A 7,219-nucleotide genomic window follows, 5' to 3' on the forward strand; every position below is an offset into this window, starting at 1 on the left:
CTTCTGCGTCATGATTATTTTGGATAAATAAATAAAATGTTACGCGTTACGTTGACAAAAAAAAAATTTAACAAAAGATAATAATAATAAAGAACAAAGTGAATCTTTTCATTCGGTCAAGCATTTTGCATTTGAAATAAAATTATTCTCGATCATACGTATCCTTGCAAAAATGATATATATATATTTTTTTTTTCTTTTCTCGAAATTTTTATTACGACGAAAAAATATTTCCAGTCACTTAATTTATTTATTAACAAACGACGTTCGTAATCTCCAATTAAATGATATATATATATATGTATATACACACATACACACTCAAACGTAGGCTATATACATAGATCTATCGGCACGAAGATCGTATCGATAGGTATGGGCATTCGAATGATGATCGTCTATGGTACGTCAAGCACGCTAAAGTTTTCCCATGATCGTCAGGCAGTCAGACAAGCAGGCGCTAAGATCAATGTGACGAAGAGACACCTAAACTGTCGACGGCTGCTTGGCATTAAAGGAACAACTAAATGGGGAGTTACCAAACTGTGTGCTGGTCACCCAGTGTCTACACGCTTTCCCTGTTTTCAAGGCACTTTGCCAAACTTCCTAATGCTTTGCCTTAAGCCATTACATATATATTTTTTAACCTCATAATCATTAATCCAATATTTGTAATTTTGCGGTATTATGCAATCTTTAAAAATTTATTCATAATTACACAAATGCAAAGACATCATTTCTAATGTTTATAAATAATAATTGGATAAATGTAATTGGGTAATTATATGTAGGTATGTATATACGGAATAAATTATTCAATAATTACACACGTATATACATACATACATATATATATATATATATATATATATATATATATATATATATCTGTATGAATAAATGAAGGCATGATTCATAAATTATAAATAATAATTAAATATAATTAGATAATTATGTTTAGGAATATACCTAAACAACAAATCTAATGCATTATAGTTCATGATTAATACGATTATGCATTTATATATATGTACGTTAATAAATGATTTAAATTATAAATAATAATTAGACATAATTATATAATTATGTATACGGTATAAATCGACCGTGCAATTGCAAAAATCGTTGTAAAACAAGACGTTATCCGATCTAGATCTTAACCATAGTATACAGTGATTTTGGTTTAAATAGAAAGATGGTACAAGATGATATCAGACAACGAGACGAAGGAGGCGAAAGATATAGGGTTTCGTGGATAGGTCTAGGAGGATTTAGTATATCCGTTGAGCGAACGTGGTCCGTTTATAGTGCTACTCTGCGACTAAATGGAAGTTACATGAGCTTGGAATTAATGTAATGTACATACGTAGCTAATGAGAAGACGGTTCGTAGAGGAGCTACTTTTCCTTGTAAACCAAAGCGACATAAAAAACAATATAATGATCATTATTAATCCTATATTTCTTTTCTTTTTCTTTAATAAAAAAAAAAAGGGACAAATTATACATAACTCGAAACTCTTTAGCATAGATGCATTTTTTGAAAATCAATAATTAATTTCAAATGAAAGAAAAAAAAAGGACAAAAGAAATCATCGAGATGAAAGCGTTAACGAGCTACTAATACGAAATTCAAAATCTCAAACCCAACCTCACGAAAAATCATTATAAAGATCTAACCGAATAAATCGATAAATATAAAATTTCAGATTCCAAAGTACGTCTGACATATACTACAATCATTCAACATTATTTTATCTTATAACACGAAGATTAATTACATCAGATATCAACGTGAGGTATCAAAGAAACGTCCTAATTCCTCTCAACGAAATAACTAACATTGATCAAAAACATAATACAACGAATAAATCGTTATTCTCGACGAGGCATTACGATAGATTGCGAATTATTAAAAAAAGAAAAAAAAACAGGAGAAATCAAAGAAGAATAAAAAAACAAATTTAAAAAAAACAACAACAAAATGGCGGCCCTCCCTCTCTCTCTCTCTCTCTCTATCTCTATCTCTCTATTTATCTCCGGAGTAGGTAGATAATAATTCCTTGAGAATATTCGTGGAAAGTTGACCGAGCCTTTGCTGGTCTTAACGTCGTGGATGCTGTAGTGGAGGCTCGCAAACAATGCTCGCCACGTAGAGAAGCCGAGGAATCAAATGACGACGGAATACTAAACACTTGAGAATACTTAACGTTCTAGCGGTACTCGTACAGACGTTCCTAGCTAAAGGTAGATATATACATACCTACCCTAAAGACATCGCTCGCCATCATCTGACCCCTTGGTCCCACTCCTTTCTACCCCTCATCCACCATTTTCCATCCTCTTCCCCTACTCCATGCAACCTCCCCCTACCATAGTCCTCGTGCACGTGCAAACACGTGACGGACGCTTCCAACACCGGCGGTTTCACCTTGTCACGTAGATCAAGATAATTGTCCCCGGGCAAAACAAGCGATTAATCCTTTGATCCTTTAATCCTCAACGCGCGTTGACATTAATAGATCCGGCTTATCAGAGATCTACGTGCTCGACGAATTCCCTTTTCAAGGTAGACACACGCGTCCACACACATCCAACCACATCTATAAAGTACACATTTATACTACCTTATCAGGAGATAAGATCTTTCTTTAATGAAATTCGATAGGAATATCGTCCCTCGAAACGAAGACATTACTAGGTTTTTCTATTTCTTTTTTTTTTCTTTTCTTTTCTTTTTTTTTTTTTTTGTCTAATCATCAGGGTGTCGGTCAAAATTATTATAGGAAGAAGATACATGTTTCAAATTTAAAAATTGCTTTTTTTTTTCTTTCAACAGGGTTCAGTCTACGTCAACTTTCGATCTAATCGTGCGTCATTAATTTTATTACGATATTTTCACTTCATTTCAAGTAATATCGAACGCAATATCTTTTTGTATATCAGTTTGATTAAAAAAAAAAAAAAAAGTTTAATTAAAAAATCATAAAAATACGATCAACAAAGCGGCTTATTCTTCGGAAAAAACGTAACATAGGATATGGTTCTCTTTTTGCCCTTGTTAAATATACCATACTATTTTCACCGCATAGAAAAATTTCTGTCGCACTCTAATTCGATTGTTATGTCACGCAGTGAAAGAGGGGTTATAACAACTGAGCAAGCTTATACACCGATACGACAAATGTTTCGATGTCTGGACAACGTTCCCCTATTGAACTTGCAGTTCGTATTTTGTCCATAATACCTTTTGCCAAATTCGCAAACGATTTCCAACGAAAGATGACGAACAGCTATTAAAACTATCGCTCTATTACTTATCCCTTTACTTAGAAACTTTCAATTTTTTCCTGAGGAATTATATTTGATATCCAGGTGTTATCGATAATATGTATTTTGTTTAAAGTTTTAACGAAAATCAAAGATACAATGGGACCCAAACGAACTGTTCAAAGTATCTTATATATATATCAGTATTATTATAGAATATATATATATATATATATATCAGTATTATTATTGTCGATGGCAATAATAATACCGATGAAAACCATAATACTTTTCCGATCTCATTCTTCTCCCTTGGCGACTTCCACGATTGTAAGAAAAGGATCCAAAGAGGGGTTAGGTAAAAGCCGATGCAAGGAGGGTTTAAAGCGTTATATGGGCGAACCTAGAAGGTACAGAAAGAAAAAGAGAGACACAGAGAGAAGGAGAAAGAGAGAAGGAATAAGACAGAAAGAGAGAGAGAGAGAAGAAGCAAAAGAAGAAGAAGAAGAAGAAAAAAAAGAAGAAAAAAAAATAAAGAGACGGAGAAAGAGAGAAAGAGAAAGAGAGAAAGAGAGAGAAAAAGAGAGAGAGAGAGAACAAGGTAGGCAGGTTTGAAGCTATCGGTGAAGATATTTGCCGCGGGCCGTACCGTCATCATTAGAATCTACCCTTAGGTATCCTCGCAGCGGGCTCTTTGTGTCTTCTCAACGAACCGATCCGGTTCCACGTCTCTTTCTGCGGCGTCTCAAAATCTCCCGCATATCCATCGAGCGGAATTCTCTCCTCCTTGGCACTGTCGAGTGGCATTTTCTTTATCGAACCTTTAATATCGTGCCCCGGGTAAATGAGCCAGTTGTCCTTGCCAGGTGAGAACTTTCAAAGTGTTACGCTTCTTAAGAAAGAAAGAGAGAGAGAGAGAGAGAGAGAGAGAGAGAGAAAGAGAGAGAGAGTCAGACAAACAAAGACAGAAAACGAACGAAATTAGATTTGTTAGATTCTCGATAAAGGGTCGCATTCTCGTCGCGAAATTTCTCTCGACACCCTACCGAAATCCTTTTCTTCAAACTTCTCTCTCTTTCTCTCTCTCTCTCTCTTTCTCTTTTCCCTCTCTCTCGATTTATCTATCTATCTATGTATGTATGTATCTATCTATCTATCTATCTATCTATCTATCTCTCTCTTTATCTCTCTTTCTCTTGTTCTCCTCTCATCGCATCGGATTCGACGATGATGAGCACCAACAGCAACGTTCCCTCTCAGCAACGAATAATAATACCGACGACGAATATAATACCACCCATTTTGCTCGCGGTATCGTTAATTTATTCTTAACGATTTACCTTGCGGGGCATAAAAAGATCGTTATTCGAGGAGCGAAATAATGAGATTTACAGCGATGTCGACGGAGAGAGATGGGGAAAGGGGAGGGAGAGGGAAAGAGAGAGAGAGAGAGAGAGAGAGAGAGAGAGAGAGAGAAAGAGACTAGGATTGAGAATATTCAGCGAGGTGCAAGTTATCGTACTCGACGATCTCGACCTACCGACAATTTTCTTTTCTTCTTTCTTGAAAAATTGCGAGTGACTTTTGTATCAACTCTCACACACTCGATACTTCCCTTTTATTTTATTATATTGTATATATATAATCTCCATCTTGATTATATTACGTACGTACCAATTTTTTTCTTCTTCTTCTTCTTCTTGTTTTTTATCCCACGAAATATTTTTCACTCAAATGCATAACGTTCATTATATTTTCTTATCAAATTATTCTGTTACTCTCATTAAATAAATAAATAAATAAATGTTTTCTACATAACGAAAAGTCTATTATTTCTTTTCTACGTTAAATACGTAACCACGTAATTTTCAATCGAGTTCCTAGAAAAAGAAAAAGAGAAGCACTTTGTGGTAAGTCATTAAGGTCACCAAAGAGAGAGAGAGAGAGAGAGAGACAGACAGAGAGAAAGAGAGAGAGAGAGAGAAAGAAGTCTTCACCATCATTTCAGTTACGAGACGTTACGAGAGCGCTCCTTCTATGGGTGATATTTTAATATTTACATGGATGATATAGCAAAGAATGTCAACGACCTAACGACTTTTCTACATCTTTTCTATGTACATACATATATACATACAAATATATATATATATATACATATATATCTAGATATGTACATATGTGTATACACGAAGAAAGAACGTACGTAAAAGCATGTCTTTCGAAGATTTATCATGGCTCTAAGAAAAGAATAGAAAAGAAGAAAAGAAATGGAAAAACAAGAAAATACAAAGAAAAAGAAAAGAACATAAGAAGAGGAAAAAGGAGAGAGAGAGAGAGAGAGAGAGAGAGAGAGAGAGAGAGAGAGAAATCGTAGAATAAAAAGGAAGAAAGAATCTTGTTTACTTTGGCTACAAAATCATCTTCCTTTTTTCCCTACTACACATTTTCTCTCTCTCTCTCTCTCTCTCCTTCGTATTTTTTCGTTTGAAAATGTCACTCACGTCGCGTTAAAAGAGACAGAGGGAGAGAGATAGAGATAGAAAAAGAGAGAGAGAGAGAGAGAGAGAAAGAATTTAAAGTCCCCATCCACGTGATTCCATTAGCACACCCTTTTACAACGCATGTTAATTATTCATAAGGTACAACGAGGAGAACCTTCCCTGATGCTTCTCCTCTTCCTCCCCTCCTCCTTACTCACCCTTCTCCCTCTCCACCCCCTCCACCCGTTTCTCTTTAGGTTGACAATGCTTGCAAAGTACCACTTAAAGGCGGAATCTTTCTGCATCGTCAGGAAAAGTGACTTCGAGTCGTCCGTTACCACCCTCTCCCTCCCCCTCCCCTCCCTCTCTCTCTGCACCTTCACCTATACCATACTATATATATATATATATAAAATGTATGTATGAAACATCCATGTCGTCTTGAAGGAGATCTTTTTATCGAGATATCCGATAAAAAATATCGATTTCTGGGTTAGATAAGAGTTAAACGAAAAGAGAGCGAATGAAACGAATGAATTACATACAGTAAATACATTTATATACGTATATGTGCGTGTATGTGTATGTATGTGTATAAATCGTTATGTAACAACACACATACATACGTTACACGATTAGTTACTTCTAATTGCGAACGTGCATTTTACCTACTAATTAATTCGTACTTGTCGATGTTCTGGTAAAAAGTAAAAGAGAGAAAAAGATAGAAAAAGAGAGATTGCTTTTGTCGCAATGGCAGTTAGCGCCATTAGCGCGTTTGCACAAATGAATTTTAGTTAACAGTATTTCTCTCTCTCTCCCTCTCTCTCTCTTTTTCCTTCTCTTTCTCTTTCTATCGTATAGATATATGTATTTATATAATAAATAAATGTAGAAAGGTACGCATACGTAGAGAATACGTAGAATACATATAGAAATTTATTTATGCGTATTAATACATTCTTATAACTTGTGGAATCCCGTCTCGTATGGAAAATATGAGAGGAAAATTCAACTATTCGAGGATATTCCAAAATTTCGAATGCCTCATGTCCCCGTGTAACCGTGCAACGTTAGCAACGCGTTGTAATGTCGATTAGTATAATGGCTTTTGATTTAATGGTCGCTTGAAACCACCGGTACGCGCGTTTGCCCGACCGCCTACCTCTCTCTCTCTCTCTCTCTCTCTATCTCTCTCTATCTCTATCTATCTATCTATCTCTCTATCTCTCTCTCTTGTTCAGTATGTAGCCGTTCGTGGCTGTCGTATTGCATAGGACGTACCAGAAACGACGAACGTTTTCGTTGCTAACGGTCTAAGCTCTAAGCATAGCGACCCATTGAGAGAACCACGTTTCTGATAATTACATTAATGTAATATACATATATATGCGTGTATAGATATATATCGCCATGACTAAAAGCAATCAATGGTCATGATCGATCGGTCACGACCATCAAGATGAC

General features: G+C 35.5%; 1 protein-coding gene across 3 annotated transcripts in view; it reads right to left on the reverse strand.

The window, feature by feature from the left end:
- The window catches only part of LOC127063040 (uncharacterized), a 79,906-nt gene that overhangs the window by 21,563 nt on the left and 51,124 nt on the right, over positions 1-7,219 (reverse strand). Inside the window, exon 5 of one of the 3 annotated variants that reach the window (XR_007781248.1) lies at positions 6,924-7,219. This exon is cut by the window's right edge and continues 1,384 nt beyond it. The exons of the other annotated variants lie outside the window; for them this stretch is intronic. The gene's annotated coding sequence lies outside the window, so the exon portion shown is untranslated. Of the gene's footprint in view, positions 1-6,923 lie in introns of those variants that run through there. 3 annotated transcript variants of the gene reach the window in all.

This window comes from Vespula vulgaris, chromosome 4 (genome assembly GCF_905475345.1).
Source record: "Vespula vulgaris chromosome 4, iyVesVulg1.1, whole genome shotgun sequence".
Classification (NCBI taxonomy): Eukaryota; Metazoa; Arthropoda; class Insecta; order Hymenoptera; family Vespidae; genus Vespula; species Vespula vulgaris.